The sequence below is a fragment of the Spermophilus citellus genome (assembly GCF_964194105.1).
Source record: "Spermophilus citellus genome assembly, chromosome: 2".
NCBI lineage: Eukaryota > Metazoa > Chordata > Mammalia > Rodentia > Sciuridae > Spermophilus > Spermophilus citellus.
The window spans coordinates 132,163,462-132,180,682 of NC_138183.1; the positions used below are offsets into that span (position 1 = coordinate 132,163,462).

Consider the following 17,221-nt stretch of genomic DNA (forward strand, 5'->3'; position numbering starts at 1 on the left):
GGGGACACCACTGTGGACTACAGTTGAGGTTTCAGCTCAGATTCTTGCTGTGGGTGTTGGGCAAGTTCCTGGTTCCCATAAGTAAATAACTGAACAGAAGCCCGTCTGCAGCATGCAGTTCAAATGCCCACCCCTCACTGGTTAGCCACAGCACCGAGGCTATACTACAAGTCTGGTCACTCAGTCCAGCCTCAGGAAGTTCTGCTGTGTGTCTCATTTCAGTCTTGCACCCTCATTCTCTGATCCACCTTTTCTAGAACGCCAGCTCTGCTGTCTGGCTTGGAGGTTTCAGTTCAGTCCCCCCCTATTACTCTCCAGCAAGATTCCCAAGTGTGGGGAAGATGGGAGGGCTCAGGCCAAGTAAGCAGCCAGCCTCCCTCTGTCCAGCCCACCCCAAACCCCATCAGAATCTTGAGAGCTCACCATTAACAGTTATTGAGGCATAAGCGGCTGCTAAAGCCTTTTCAGAATCAATTTATCAAAGTTTGATAGGAAGCCATAAAAAAATGCCTGGTCTGTCTTCCCCCTGCGACAGCTGAGTGGGTGAGCAGAGGCCCGCTGCCTGACAGGGGCAATTAACAGCCATCTTCACCACCTCCTTTCTCCCCACTGCAACCCCATCCCTCCTGACCACCTCAGCTGCTACCGTCTTCTCCCTTCCTCTTCTGCAAATAGAAACAACTTTCAGAAAACTGGACAGGCAGAGGCTAATTGGGAGCAGAAAGTAACTTCAGGAAAACTAATGAGCAAGTGGATAAATGGACATGAGCTGAGAGGGACTCCGAGAAACCATCAAGTCCATCCCCCTGCCTCAGAGGCATGTCATCACATCACCTCCAACTCATTTCTGAAAAGGAAAAAAAAGAAGTAAAAATAGAAACGGGCTTCTTTAAAGAAGCCTGGCCCTCTCCCCTCAGCTGTATCTCCAACAACAGTTCAACCTGATGTCTAACATCACTCCCTCATGCTGCATCTTGAGCCCATGCTCCCCCTTTCAGATAAAAAGAAACTATATATATATATATATATATATATATATATATATATATATAGAGAGAGAGAGAGAGAGAGAGAGAGAGAGAGAGAGAGAGACCATCCTCTCAAAGACCACTCAATCACTGAGTGTCCATCTATAAGTTACCCTTGCACTTTATAAGCCCTGAAGAAACAAGGTAAGCAAAGATAGGGTCATTTGGAAGTCAGTAAAGAAAATAAAAGTCTGGATTCTGAAATCACCTTTTCAGTACCTCAGATCTGTGGGAACCCCAGAGAGATGACAATTTGCTGCGTTGCTTTGGACATTTCACTTAACTCTCTGGGCCAGGTGTCTTGTCCATCAAGCAGGGAAGGTATATGAGGTTGGATCAGCTGCAAGGGCTTCCCATGCCAACAGCCTGGGTCTGGTCCAAGCTGAAATACTTGCATCTTCTCTCTGGGACACATGTGGGCAGGTGCCCCTGATGTAGCCTCCTTACCTGCCACACACCTTGACTAGGGGGCACAGAATACAGGAGCACAAGGAACCATGAACAGGCATTAGCCAGAGTCTGGTGGCCCTGAGTTAATTCTTAGCCAGCCAGGTGGGAAGAGAAGTGAGAAGGCACCTACTCATCCACACAGAAGCCAGACCCATGCAGAGCCTTCACCTGTCATCCTGACACCAGTGCAAAGCTCCGTGGTCACCAGCCTGGCGGTCTTCATGACCCTCTGACAGTATTTACTGTTATGCCCACTTTACAGATGCAGACGCTGAGACTCAGAGAAGGGAAACCTGTCCAAGTTCACACAGCTAGCAATTGGTGGCCCTGAGCCTCGGGTCCCATCTGTGGAATCCACATTCAGGAACATCTGAAGCCCTCCCTCTCTCCACTCAGGACCCCTTTCCACCACTACATGGACATGAAATTCAAACAGCCCAACCTCCACTCTCCAAGGGGACCCAAGGCTCTCCTCCACCTGCGAATCCCTCTCTGGGCAGGTGGCCTATGGATTCTTTGCATTTATCCACCCGCGGTTTCTTTAAGAAACTTGGGCTCCAGCAGAAAGCTGGGGTCTCTTCTTCTCTGGCTCCAAAAACTGTTGTTAGCTTTGCTTGGAGCCTCAGAACACCATGTGGAGGAGATGTCAGAGGTAGAACCACACTTTGGGAGATGAGGAAGGAGGAGACAGAAGAAAGGAAATGAGGATTAGCTGAGCCCTGGACCCTGGATTTGACCTATGCCATCTCACAGAGCCATCCCACAATGCTTCCCATTTTTGTTTTTAGTTGTGGTTTGTTTTGTTTTGTTTGTACCAGGGATTGACCCCAGGGGTGCTTAACCACTGAGCCACATCCCCACCCCTTTTTATATTTTATTTAGAGACAAGGTCTCGCTGAGTTGCTTAGGGCCTCTCTGAGTTGCTGAGGCTGCCTTTGAACTCACGATCCTCCTGCCTCAGCCTCCCCAGCCTCTGGGATTACAGTGCACCACCGTGCCTGGCACTTCCCACTAAGTTGGATTATCCTTCCTGTTTCATGAAGGCTTGGAGAGCTAATCAACTTATCCAGAGTCAAGGAGCTGGTGACAGAGGAGGCCAGGCTTCCATCCCAGTTCTGGCAGCAAATGGAGCATTGCATCCCTGGCCCAAGGGCACGTTCTCAGAGGTAGTTGCTCAGCCTGTGGGAATTCTGAGCACCCGAGGAATACAGGCCTGGAGAGTATTTGCAATGACCCACCTCATGGACAGCACCAGGCTGATGAATGCTTTCAACAGAGATATCCCTGCTCACCTCTCTCCTGGCCACCCGTGTCTAGTGAATGCAAATTAACACTAATGGGAGTCTAAAATAAACACTCAGAAAGTGAAGCTGCCTTGCTTCTCCTCTTCCCAAGCACTCATGTGCATGTATGCATGCTGCATTCCAAAGTCAAATGCAAATGATATTTTCAATTATATACCAGATTCGGATTATCCATGCCTCTGGCCACAAACATTAATGCCCATCATGGGAGCTAACTGTGACGTTAAGACATATCCAATTCATTTTTCCCTGTACCAGCGCTGAGTACCTCCCCCCATTCCCTCCTCAGAGCATCTCATGCACTGTTCCCAAGCTTCACGCTTTCATTTTGACCAATACATGCCGCACCTATACCCTAGAATCCAGCACAGTGACCGTGATGTAGATCTGAGCTGAAACTCCTATATCCTAACACAGACTGATCCCAAGGCACCCACACCAACTTGGTGCCATCCTGTCTCTTTTATAGAGTGTGTCACTTCATACAGAACACTTTCCAGAGCAAGTTGGTTGCTAATCAAAGGGAAAGGGAAGCCTTGGAGGGAGACAGATGAGAGAAGGGAGGCAATTAAGGATCCAGGCATCACTGGGACTGGCCAATGGGTCCCAGAGAAAGGGGTGTTGAAGGTAGAGAGAAGAGAACACTAAGGTCTCAGAAAGCCAAGGGACACCTGCAGTCCTGGTTCCACACTCACAGTGATTCAAATGCATACAGATGCAGCCATCTCGGAACCAACAATGCCCTTATGGAGCCCAGATCTCAACATCTCCCAAAATTGACCTATGAATCCAACATGGATTGCCAGTAGGGCCAAGGGAATCTTCTGGAACATACTAGATAATCAATTCACAGGTGTGTTCTCTGGCTTTGCCCTTCTCATAGTATCCACATCTGGAAGCTCTTGTTCTTCCTGCCTAACTCCCCATTTCAGGCAGGCATCTCTCCTCACTGTCGGGCCGTATTTTCAGTATTCATCTGTTCAGCACCTGTTCTGATCAGTCCCCAAGCTGGGTCAAGAGGTACTATGAGGAACCCAACAGGGCTGTTCCCTTGGGATGCTCACAGCTGAGCTAGGCACCTTGATCCAGCCACCGGTGACTCCCAGGCACCAGTTCTGCAGGTGAATGGAGCTTCTATGCAGCTGGGCCATGGCTGAGGCACCATGCTGGGCTCTGGAACACACATGGATGACACTGGTCCCTGCCTCACAGGTGCTTCATCTAAGTCCAGTGGAAGTCAGAGGGGGAATTTGAGCAAAGCCTGAAAGTCACATAGGTGACCACAGTCAGAAGAGAGAAGGAAAGGCATTCTAGGAAGACAGAGTGGCAGTCTGGGCCCAAAGCTTGGGAGGCCATGGCTACCAAGGGCCATATGGCCGCAGTCAAGAGCCATAAGGCCAGAGGTGGGCATGGGGTGAGGCTGCACAGGTGGGCCAAGCCCAGGTGCCGCAGAGCCTTGGGCACCATAAGCAAAGGAGCAGTGTGATTGGCTTGTCATTCCAGGTGGTCACCTAGCAGGCTATGGAAGCAGATGGGAGCCAGGAGAGGAAGAGGTCATCTTGCAGGCTCCTTCTGATCTCTCACGAGTGATGGAGGAGCATGGCATCTAGTCATGGAGCATCCATCTTCTGCTCTCCATGGGCCACAGGTCAGGAAGCAGCTCCACGCTGGCCTGCACCACCTGCCCCTCCTGCTCTTGGGACCGGCTCCACTCATCTCCCATCCTGTCTGCCAGGCCACCCAGGTTCCAGGCACCTGCTCTGAAGGCCCAAGAGATGGGTGATGGAGAGTGCTCACACTGCCCTCAACCCCCAGATGAGAACCAACTCCCCAAGACCAGTAAGAGGGTGGCCAAGCAAACGGAGAGCAGAGAGAAAAGCACCCCCTCCCTAACCTGGAATTTTTAAAAAGAAGAAAATAAAAAAAGAAACTTTAGAGTTGAGATCTGGACCACACTTTGGTGTGAATTCACATTCTGGGGGAAGAATAGTAAGCCCAAAGATCCCATCAAGATCCCAGAAGGTAGAAGGGGCCAGACTGGAGTTCCAGAGTGTCACAGCAAGAGCACATGGGATCCAGACAGGAAGGAGAGCCAGGAGAGCAGAGCTTGAGACCCCTGCTTCAGAATAAGGAAGGTAGGCATCTTGCCTGTGAGGCCATCACTGGGGCAGGGGGTTCATCCTGTAGCCCTCTCGTGTGCCCAGGCCGCCCAGCCCCTGCTGGGAAGAATCAAGTGGAAAGGGCCCTAGGCTTGAAATCAAGAGGGTGAAATTAAAATCCTCATTCTTCACCTGAAAAGATCTACTCAGATCCCAGTTTCAATCCCTGGATTCCTGATCACCAGAGCAGCCCCTCCATGCCTACTCCCTGGGATGTGAGGTCACTAGACAGTGGCTGACTATGGGGCAGAATCTAACACAGGAGTCTGTCCCAAGTAGGTTTGTAATCATTTCTGTCATAAAGTAGAAAGCTGGTATAAATGTTAGGAATGTCTAGAGAGCATCCTTCTCCATCTGGCCAGACCCCCAACCCAGTGGCCACTCAGCTTACCTGCCCTATACGGCACTATAGGCCGATCTGATGAGGTCACCCATGGTCATTGCCACTATGAGACATTGTGGCTATTCCCATGTGGCTTCCATACTATTGCATATGTGCGTTTGATCTAGGGTTCCCTAACACTGTTACCCAGGGAAGCACTCTAACATGAGCAAAGGTAGCAGGAGCTCATGGTAGGCCTCATCTCAGCCCAGCTGACTGCTTCCAGAGCACCAACCACATGCTAGAATCTCGTGAGGCACATCTTAGCTCCACTTTACAGAGGAGGACACTGAGACTCTGGAGGTGCAGAAGTTGTTCAAGGTTACCTTCTGGGGCTATGCCCTTTCCTCACCTCACCTGACCCGGCTCCACAGGGGTACCCAACACATGCACACACACACTCGCCAGACAACACCAGCAAACACCAATTATAGAGATGATCAGAATCCAATGGAGAGTCCTTCCCTACTCCCAACAAATACAGCTTACTCTTCCTTACCTGATAAGCGAGTGCTTCTCATATAGGACTTATTCTTATGCAGAGCACTCTCTGCCCAAGCCACAACCCCATCCCATCTCAATATGATAGAGAAAAAGGAAAAAAAGCCATCATTCAACCCTAGTGGGCAATACCTTGTAGCAGATGTGGTGTGCCACTCAGGTTTCCAGCTTCAGGACAAAGGTCAAAAAGACATTGACCTTTGGCTCCAGCTGCTGGGGTGCTGGAGGCAAACAGTTCTCTGCTAAGTCGGACAATGGGGACTTCCTATGGCTAAAGAGAGGAAGCCTGTTTTAAAGAATGGTCTCCCACAGGGTGCAAAGGCCAGGTCCTCCTGCACCAAAAGGGGACCATTCTAAGGGTCCTTCAAGCTTCAAGCTCCCTGCAGTATCTGCTGAGAACTTTTTGCTGCCAACATTGCCCTGGGTCCAGATGTGGTTCCTACACCCCCGTCAGGGACTGGTCCTGAGAGCCCTCCCTGCTAATCTTCTGCTATCTTCTGAGTGTCAGCTGGCAGGACCCAAATGTGGGACAACTCCCAGGCTGGGGCTCCTTGAATTTTTTTTCAGGGATGCCCTGGAGCCACGAAAGAGACAACAGCCTTTTATTTCTCCCATTGAAGCATCCTAAAAGACTGGAGCACAGGAACGTTTCCTATAAAATGTACCAGCTATATAAAATGAAATGCGATGCTCACCCACTTGTGTGGAGAAATGTGACTTCCCTTTGTGAAGAAAAATGAGGAAGATGGGAGGTTCCAAAAATATCTATAAGGCCAAACTCTAGATGAGAATTAAAACACCTTCCCATAATGAATTTTAAAAGCATTCGTTACCCTTTTTTAAATTTAGAGGCTTGTACTTTTGGGGGAAAAAAAAGGCTGGGGTCAGAAAAAAGAATTTGACTTTTTTCTATTAGGATTCTAGCACCTAGTGAAGCTGGTAAATTTGCATAAATTTGAAAGGTACATTTTAGTGGTTTTCTGGGATTCCCTGAAATGAATTTTTATAGCAAGAGGCTTGGAGAAAGTACTTGTTTCCTTCCTTGGCATGCTGCCATTTGGTTTTACTGTTCCCTGCTCCAAAGAATGGTGTGTCTTCTCTCTTCACATCTGATTTCTTCCTGAGCAGGTGACTCGAACCCCACCTGGCTCTGATTCTTTCTCTCTGCCCATCTCTACCGTTTGTGCCCTCCTCTCTCATGGTCACTTCTCCAGCTCCTTCTCCTGTCTTCCCTGCTATCCTTTAACCAAGGTGTTTCTAGTTTCTCATTCCAAAAGACAGTTGTTGGCATTTCCGTGGTTTATATTTTAAACCCATTAATGAGGTGACCTTTTTCCCCATTCCCCTCCATTTTTTTTGAGGCCTCTGAGGCTCCAGGCTGTCTGTTGGTAGGGAAATTTCTCATTCTGGCCTCATTTTCCTCCTCACTGAAAGCCACAAAAATCCTTGAGAAGGTGGATGTGCCTAATGGGGAGCCCAGAGCAAAACCAACCAATCAGTTCTGCTTTCTATTTATGGGATGAGTAGGGACACTCAAGAGTCCCCACAGGCCTTTTGCTAGGTCAGCTGGACCGCCATGAAGTTGTTGAAGCAGCCAGAGTAAACAGAGGCCAGGTTCTTGTGTGTCCACCTCCTACAGCACTGCCCTTAGGAGTGGGCCAGATCCCTGTATGTGACTTGACCCAGGCGACTGGCCAGTCTAAGCCTCAGGTTCCCTATCTGCAAAATGAGTACCGGACCAGGAGACCCAGCAGTGTGGTGACTGTGAGGTTTAAACAAACACGAGGCAGCCACCATGACAGGCTTCTCCCCTAGATCAGGCAAGGTTGAGGGGGAGAATTCCAAAATGAGGTCAAGGTCAGAGCTAGGAGAAATTCTTTGTGAGCCCTGGAAGGAAGCCCAAGGAGGCTTCTCCTGGGTCCTGTGGTCAGCACAGGAGCTGAGCTGCTCAAGGAGGCCGGCCCCTTTCTCTGCGGGCCTAGGAGGGCAGCTGGTACACACCTCCTAGCTGGCCCAAGGGAGCTACCACACCTTCGGCTGCTTTTCCTACCCGTCCTGCCCCGGCCCCTCCTCTCTCCCACCCCACACCACGCTGTCCCTTCCCTGTTGGCACTGCCTCCGGGAGACTCTGTCAAGCCCTCCCACATTTGTTGTGTACCCAGCAGCCACGCACTGCCTTCCACTGGGTGGAGTTGGACACAGTGTGGCCTTCCGCACATGCGCACACGCAGCGAGTCGGTTTGCTGCGAGAGCACCGCGGTGGTGCTCCGGGTCCCCTGCTCTCCTCCAGCCCTCTGCTTTACATGCATCCTATGGTTTGTTTGCCTCCTTGGTATTAATGAAACATCTGTCTCCCTGCAAACAGTCCCTCCCTGATGAGACAGCTCAGATCCTCTTGCCGGTTTCATTGGAAATGTTCCCCGGTACTAATTTAACAGGGAAAACAAGGAGCCAGCACATGGTGGCATAGGACTGTAATCCAGCGTCGTGGGAGGCTGAGGCAGGAGAATCACAAGTTCAAAGCCAGTCTGAGCAACTTAACAAGACCCTGTCTCTAAAAAGAGCTGGGGACATAGCTCAGTGCCAGAATTTGCCTGGATTCCATCCCCAGTACTGCAGCAATAACGAGAAAAAGAGAAAACATGGGACTATTTGATTTTGTCACTCACAGTATCTGTCTCCTTTGTCCTCACCCACGCCCCTCATCTCTGCTAGGCGTTGGTGTATAACCTCCTCAGGTTTACTGTGGTGGTTTTGTAGGTGCTTAATCCAACAATCCATCTAGAGAGTCTGGGGCTGCAGCACAAAGCATGGTAACAGAAGAAGATATTGGAATAGCCCATTTCACACCACCAGGAGTGGAGCTACTTGTGGAATAGGCAACCATAACATGCAGAGCTAAAGTTGACTGAGTTCTTACCATGGTGCCAAACTCTGGGTTAAGGCATGTTTCTAACACTTGCATCAACTCATTTAACCAGCACAACATCCTGTGAAATAAATCCCATAATATCTATGACATGGTCTAGCACAGACAGTTAGGGAGTCAGGCCACAAGACCAGTGAGTGATAAAGCCAGGGGCCAAGTTAGGCATCTGGGTTTCAGAGCCTCCCTTCTTACCCACCACCATATGAGCTCCAAGGGAGAAGACCTTGGATGTCTGCTGGTCCAGGGTCCCTCCCAGGACAGGGGCAGAGCTGACAGCCTCCAACATACCTCCCTCTGAGCCATCACCCCAAGTCTGTGCAGTGCTCCTCCTTCCTCCCTCCCTCCCCGCCTTACTTCCCAGGTGGTGTCTGTGCTTTGTGCCAGAGTGTGTGGGGAGCAGTGCTCCTCAACTTTCCATCACTACAGTGAATACCTGAAATCATCACATTATAGGAAAATGCTTATTTGGGCTCACAAATTTGGAGATTTGGGTCCATAATCTGTTGCCTTCTTCCTCTGTACCTGTGGCAGCACATCGTAGCAGGACAGCGGGGCAGAGCAAAACCATTCACCTCATGCCTGAGGAGGGAAAAAGGGAAAAAGAAATGGAGGTCAGGGTCCCACAGTCCCCTCCAAGAGCATGCCACCAATGACCTGAAGACCTCCCACTTGTCCCCACCTCTCAAAGTGCCTCCCAAGTGCTGCTGACCATGTTTTTAACACCTGGACCTTAGGAAGAAATTCCAGACCCAGCCTACAACAGACACCACAACCTTAAAAACCCCACTTGTATCCTGTTCTAAATGGAGAGAGAAGAGAATGAAAAGACACCAAATTAATGAAAACACATATATGTAATTAACACATCTACAGGATTGCCAGATAAAATACAGGATGTCCCATTAAATGTGAATTTCAGATCAACATACTTACACTAAAAATACTTTAGTTTTCTGAGGTACATATTTAACTGGGCATCCTATATTTTTATGTGCTCAATCTGCCCACCCTACACATATCCCAATTCTACTACTTACTAGCCATGTGACATTGGGCCAATAACTTTGCTTTGTGCCTCTGTTTCCTCACTTCAAAGATGCCCATAATAAATGTATCTTCCTTTTATAGGGTTATTGTGAGGCTTAAATGACATTTGCATTGTACCCACAAGGAGTGTTTTCCCTATAATCCCTAAATCAATGTTAGCACTTATTCATATTATTGTTATTTTCTTACAACTTTCCAAAGTAATGTGCTAAGTGGTGGGAGAAATGCAAAGCAGTGACAAGACAACACCCTGAAACTATAGGGAACCTAAAGCAAGTCCACAAGCAGATGGCATGCAGATGAGGTGAGGGGAAGGGGAACAAGCAAGGTGCTCAGGGGGCAGGAGGGAGTTTGCTTCACATTCAGTGGAATCTGGCCAGGACCGCTCAAGGAACTCACAGGCTAGTGGAGCCAGCAGACGGAGAGAGCACCAAGTGGCACAGGTACCCAAGGAGGTGATGGCACCAATGGCCCACATACTGGTGGAGATGCCCTCATGGTATCATGGCTGGAGAGGGGAAGGGCCAGGGCTGGGATCAACAGGAGATTTCCTGCAAGAGGTGACAATAACTGGGTTTTAAAGAATGACCAAGGGTTAACAAGGCAATAATAGCCCTTGCACAGATTGAGAAGACAATGGCACTCCGATGAAGGTTTGGAGCAAGGACACTCAGCAGAGGGGACTTCACAAGGAGGGCAAGCTCCTTGAGAAAGGTGAACTGTCCAGGTCAGCTAAACATGGAGAAAATAGCTAGAGAAGTAAGTCCTCATTGCAGGAATCTTGATCACCCTCTGACCAGGAATGAGTTTTTATGCTGACGCAGCAGGAGCCATTGAACATTGTGATCACAGAGAGTATGCTTCCAGAACAGTGCCTGGCCATAATGGAGGTAGGCTGGTTTGGAGTGGAATGGAGATAGACAGTGTGGGCCCAGTTGTGAGAGTCCTACAGGAACTCAGAGCTTTGGGCAGTCATACAGGACTGAGAGTATCAATTAGCTTTGACTAACTGAAAAAGTGCAGTATCTTTTTCTCCCCCATTGAAAGCCTCCTAGATGATACCCCTAAAACAAAAGACTGCTTTTAAAAAGAAAAGTATAACAGCTAGGGCATGATATTTGTACCCCCAATGCTTGAAGAGGGCCCAACACATAGTAAGTGCTCAGTACAAATTTTCCGAGTGATTATTCAGCCTGAATGATCCACCCTTGAAATGAGTTCCTTCTCCCTTGTGTCCTGATATCTTGCATTTCAAAACTTTGGCCATTAGGTGGCGCATTTGTGTAAATGAGGAAACGGATTTTGGGATTCCTCATGACCCAGAGCCTGAGATTTGGGCAGAACCACCAAAGTGAGCAATGAGTGGATATGAACTGCTAAAATCTGCATTCATTCCTTTAGCAGACATTATGAAAGCACCAACCATGAGCCAGGATCATGCTTCCTGCAGCAACAGAAATTCAGATTGGAGAAGGGCAGGGAGGAGTGTGGGTCTGAATGCCCAGAGGCTTAGACTGTCCCCAGGAACTGTAGGATCAAGATGAAGGTTGCTGGAAAGGGTTGGCAGGGAAGGTTGCTGAGGTGCAGGGACTGGTTTGTGAGCTTCTCTGACTCTAGCAGGATATATTATAGGGTTAAACAAACCTGAATCTAAATTCCAACTACACCACTTACAGCTATGTGATGTTAGCTAAGTAATTTGCTCTGTTAAGACTCAGTTTCCTAACCCTTGAAATAGAGGGGGTTTGTTTGTTTGTTTGGGTTTTGATTTGGTTTGGTTTTTGCAGTATTAGGAGATTAAACTCAGGGGCACTCTACCACTGAACTACATTCCAGTTCATTTTATTTTTATTTTGAGACAGGATCTCTCTAAATTGCCCAGGCTGCCCTTGAACTTGTGATCCTCCTGCCTCAGCCTCCCAAGCCACTAGGATTACTGGTGTGCACCATTGTGCCTGGGTAAAATGGAAATCTTTATAAATCCTGTGTCAAGGGATATTGAAAACAGACCAAGAGGTCCTTAGCACAGTGCCTTTCACATAACCCCTAAATATTACTCTTCTTAAAAATTAAACATAGTAACCAAGTGTGTGTAGCCCTTTGCAAAGTCCTTGCCACATTCTTTATATCTTAAAGATGATTAAATCCGCTTAATAATCCTGCTGGATAAGCATTTTTTATCCCATTCTCAATAAGAGAATTAAAGTTATCAGATTATATCACCTGTCCACAAACACTTGACTGGTAAAGTGATGGACTCCTGCCTAGTTAAGCCAAGCAAACATCATGCCGCCCCTGCATCCTGTGTGGGTGGTGCTCTACCAGGCGATGGGGATCAATGGATGAGGTCATGGCCTAAGGGAGAGATAGCACATGCAGATATTTCCATGAGACATGTTAGATATTGAGATGGGAGCATGCCCAGGATGCCATGGGATAGAGTCAGAAGTCACCTAGTGTCACTGGGAGATTCGGGAAATAGTTCTTGGAGAGGGTGACCTCTTTGCTATGTCTCAAAGGCTGGGTAAGGGCCACCCAGGAGAAGAGGGGAAAAAGAAAGCCAACAATTTCAAGCTAAAGAAATGGCATTTGAAAAGGACCTATTCTGAAATAAGGACCTCTGACTTCAAAGCCAGTATGCAAGGAGTCTGCATCTCTTCTCCAGGTTGAAAGCCAGATAGGACCAGAGCTAGTAGGAAGCCAATGAAGGAACCGAGCAGTCATCAGTGCTCTGCTTGTCCAGTGAGCTTCTCCTAGAGTTCATCAGTTTGAAATTCCTCCTAGAACCACCTTAGAGCAGCACTCCTCAAACTTGAGTATGCATACAAATTTTCTGGGATCTTTTTCAAAAACAGAATCTGACCAGGGCAGGGTGAAGCACACATGTAATCCCAGTGACTAGAGAGGCCAAGGCAGGAGGATCGAAAGTTGGAGGTCAGCTTCAGTAATTTTGCAAGACCCTCTCACAAATAAATAAAATTAGGAAGGCCCAGGGGTGTAGCTCAGTGGTAGACTGCTAGTCTACCATGTGTGAGACCCTGGTTTCAATCCCAGTACCAGGGGGAAAAAAATGCAGATTCTGACTTGGGAAGTCCAAGGTGGAACACAGGGAGTGCTTTCAAATGAGCTCCCAGAGGACGCCTATGCCACACACAGGTCATCCAGGCACCAGCTTTGAGTTATCAGGGTCTCATCATCAGCTCAGAGAGGGCAGTGCATGTGCTGTTACAACTTGTAACATGGAAGAGGCCCCTGAAAGAAAATGGAAGCAACAATTTTGGGATCAAGGGAGGCAGGGCAGAAAGGAACTCTGGCTGGCTGCATGGGGTGGAAGCTGGGGACATTGGGACAAAGAAGATTCTCAGAGTGTGAGAATTGAGCCCAGAGGCCTTCTCCCATCTCTAGTCAACAATGGGACTCCTAGTACAGGCTCAGCCACCTAACCACCCCTTTCCCAGAGCCTCTGGGGCCTGGGGCTGAACCCCAAAAGCAAAGAAATGCAAACCGCCAGCCATATATCTTCTCACTCAGACAAGTATCTGATCTGTCACCATGCTTAGCCCACTGACCTCCCTCTAGCCTGGGATCCAGGCAAATCAGACTGGGGTTCCTCTCCTTCCAAGAAGGCTGGTGCTGCTGAGAACCAACCCCAGTCCCAGCACCAAGTGCTCCCCAGCCCTGGCTTCCCTCTCTCCAGAAAGGCCCTAGTGCCAAGCCAGATAGTTCCAGCAGAGCTGTCTCAGTCAAGCCTAGGAAGTGCCTCCTCTTTATCCACTACTTCCCCAACACTCCTTCATCCCACCCCCATGTGTCCTCTACACACACACACACACACACACACACACACACACACACACACTCTCACACATACACAGTATAAAAAGTGCTTACCTCAGAAGCCAACATCTGTGCCCCCTTCCTGCTGAGGATATTTTATTTATTTGAAAATATTTATTGAGCCCCTACTAAGTACCAGGTACTCATCTAGGCACAGCAATGCCACAATGACCAAAGCAGACAAGGTCTTTGTTCTCCTCTTTACTAAGAGGTCACAGGTAATTAATAAAGCCAGTAATGGGAGAGATGAAGTGGGGTGATGTAATGAAGAGATATCAAGGGGCTGTAGCTTGGGGTGGTCAAGGAGGTCCTCTCTGATTTAAGAAAGCCTTCAGGAGCTCCCTGCACACACAGGGAGAGAGACTGATGGCCCACATTGCCCACCACAGCAGATATCAGGGAGAGGAAGAGCAGGGATGGGACCCTCAGCTACTGCCCAAATCCTAGATGACAAGACAGTAAAATGCAAAGAGCTGCCACCTCCATTATGGAGGAATCTTCTCTGGAATGTTTGTTCCTTTCCTAAGTAGTGCCCCAGGAACTAGGTGGGTGCTGTAGTCTCCTCATGCCAGCCCGTCTGAGGCAGGGTGTGGCCTCCCTCAGGGCCAGTGTCCAGCTCTGGCACGCACTCTGCCTGAGAGAAGATCAGGTCTCCCCCAGGCCTCCGTCCCCCAACAGTTAATGCAATTTTTCTTCCTGACTGACAATAGGCACAACACCAAAACAGTCAACTATTTTTATCTCCGGATTAATCACAAAAAGGCTAACGCTTCCACCTTCCTTGTGATTAAAAATTAGGAGACCAAATGCTATAGTGGTTCAGGATAATAACCAATCCTGGGAGGGGGATGTATGAATAATGCATCTCCAGGCTCGGGTGCTCCACAACTTCCTCCCCTCCCAGCTGCCCCAGCCCTGGGCCCCAGTCTGAATGGAGAGGTAATGAGTCGCCCCCGCCCCACATCTGAGCTACAGCTGCCAAGAGTGACTGTTGATTTCTATTCAGCCGGCTGGTCCCTAAACATCCTCCTTCCTCACCCATCCCCACCCCCACCTGCCCCAGCCCCTACCCACACCCTCCTACCCCCATCTGGTGTGCAGCGAGGCGAAGGCCAATCAATAATGCATGGCTACATGAATAACCAGCATGATAACCACTTATTTGGGAAGATGTAATCAGGACCCATTCTGAGGGTGGATGTTTGTGTGTGTGAATGTGTGTGTGTTCCCCGGAGAACTCCCACAACAGCCCCCACTCCCTTCTCCCCTCATCCGCACTCCCTCTAATCCAATATCCCTGAAAGACAACACTAGAGAAGCAAGAAGAAATGGCTGAGGCCTCACTGTTGGGTTTTGGGGGAAGACCCCTCCCCCAAGCCTTTACACCTTGATCAGAGTAGTATAGTTCTATGCACCTGAGCAAAAAGCCCAGAGAAGATTGACTGTCAAACAAGGTCACATATGGGGATCATGGGGACCGGCACCTGTAATCCCAGCAGCTCAGGAGGCTGAGGCAGGAGGATCCCGAGTTCAAAGCCAGACTCAGCAACTTAGCAAGGCACCGAGCAACTCAGTGAGACCCTTTTACTAATTAAAATATTAAAAAGGACTGAGGATGTGGCTAAGTGGCTCAATTCCCAATCACTGCCTCCTCTACCAAAAAAAAAAAAAAAAAAAAAAAAGTCCTAATGCTCAGGGTCCACCTGCAGAGGCTGGGATCTAGTTGGTCAGAGTGCAGCCTGGCAGCAGGATTTTTGAATAGTCTAACAGGCAGCCAAGCCATCGAACCCATCTCAGACCCAAAAGATTTCGATGCTGGAGAGAACTTCCCATGTCCTCTGTTGAACCTTCACATTTTATACTTAAGAAAACCAACACAGGGAGGAGCCAGCCTTCCTGACATCTTCCTGAAATCCATATCCCTTGGTTCCTCACTGGGGAGGCTGAGGAGACGAGGCTGGGCCAGTTCATTCTGTTCCAGAAGCTCCAATTGGCTCTTCCCTGGCCCCCAGCAGCTCAGGTGTGACTCTTCCTTGAGGGTGCCCAGTGGAGGCAGGGTGCAGCCATCACAGAGAGAAAGGGCAGTGGCCCTGGCCTTGTGCAGGATGAGGGCTGGATTCTTCTCCAAGTCCCAGCTCTCCCTGCTGGAAGGGCCCACCCCATCGCAGGCAGATGAAGTCCTTCTGCAGGGCAGCTAGTCCACAGCCATTGATGGAAAGCCCTCATTAGCCTCCTGGCTGCTCCGCGGCCACGCCCACACCAAGGAGTCCTTGGGGGCTAATGAGAGGTTTGGGGTGGGCGAACATGGGCTGTGTCCTGCCCAAACCCGCCTGCTTCCTCTGACCCTGGCAGCTCCAGGCTCCCCTGGGGAAGTCTGGCTTAGAACCCAGGCCAGGCAGCGCTGGACTAGGCTGACTTCCTTCTCGGGCCAGGATCCCTGCAGTCCTGGGCTGGCTGCCAGGGGATCAGTGGTCCCATCTTGGGAGCCCTTGGGGGTTGGTTTCCTCAAGAAGTGGCACTGCTGGGTTGTTAATGCCAGGTCAGTCCTCTTCCAAGGCTGGGCAGGGAGCGGGTGAACAATGAGCCTGAAGGTTTGATGCTTTGGGTACTGATCTGGCCCCAAGTGGAGCCCTCCCAGAGGTTTTAGAGAAGCCAGAGTAGACTAAAAGAAGGACCAATGGCTGGTGGCTGGCAGGGAGATGCCCCCAGAAGACACGGCAGGTGGGCAAACTCTGGGAGCCACCCTGAGGACTGATGCTGGAAAACACAGTCCCCCATGAAGAACTCCCAGACCCACGGCCACAAACACAGACTCTCTCAGACTCTAGGTGGAAGGATGGCCTTCCTCTAACAACTGAGCAGGAAGACCCTTTGTGCCAGGTCCCCAAGCCTTAGTCATCCACTTACCCCTTCATTCACTGAGCACACATTCAGCTCACACCTCTATTGTGTCAGGGGAGACCCTGAGCCCCTCCTACACTCCAGAGCCAACTGACCCAGTCCTCCAAGTGGAAGGGAGACAGGTTCCTCAAGAAACAGTGACTTTAGGTGGTCTCCAATGGGCCCTTCCCTTTCTGTGTCTTGTCCAGGGAGAAACAAAGTCCTGAGACCCTCAGTGTGTCCATGAGCACAGTGAAGGAGGCTGTGTGTCTTTAGACAAGTCACTTGACTTCTCTGGGCCTCTTCTCTAAATGATAAAATGGTCCACCATCAAAACTGCTCATCCTATAGCCCATGATGACCATGAGACCAAAGGTGTGACTCACCAGAGTTAGCAAATGTCAGTTGAGCACAGGGACTCTTCACAGTGGGACACTGCAGTGCTCTTCTTCTCCTGGCATTCTGGGTCCCTTGTTGGGGACCTCCAGCCTCCAATCATGCTACCAATCCAGCCACCAATCACGAACAGTGGAAAATTCAGGGCAGGAGAGACTCATTCTGACTCTGGGGTGCTCAGCCAATGCCGGGGTTGCATAGTGCTCTGGAGAGCTGTCCCCACCCTGAAGCACCACCTTGTCACCTGTCCCTTGCTAGGGAAGGGACCAGCCTGAACTCCGGGGGTACAGGCATAGCTTCCAGCCCTG

The 17,221-nt window shown here is 49.6% G+C and overlaps 1 protein-coding gene and 1 long non-coding RNA gene across 4 annotated transcripts in view; one reads left to right on the forward strand and one right to left on the reverse strand.

Annotated features, from left to right (window-relative positions):
* KIRREL3 (kirre like nephrin family adhesion molecule 3) overlaps nt 1-17,221 on the forward strand; it is a 557,358-nt gene that overhangs the window by 496,138 nt on the left and 43,999 nt on the right. The gene's annotated exons all lie outside the window — the stretch shown is intronic.
* Nucleotides 1-17,221, reverse strand: part of LOC308630998 — a 79,536-nt gene that overhangs the window by 29,455 nt on the left and 32,860 nt on the right. The window contains exon 2 of the long non-coding RNA XR_014018082.1: nt 9,187-9,332. This is a non-coding gene — a long non-coding RNA (uncharacterized lncRNA). The remainder of the gene's footprint in view (nt 1-9,186; nt 9,333-17,221) is intronic.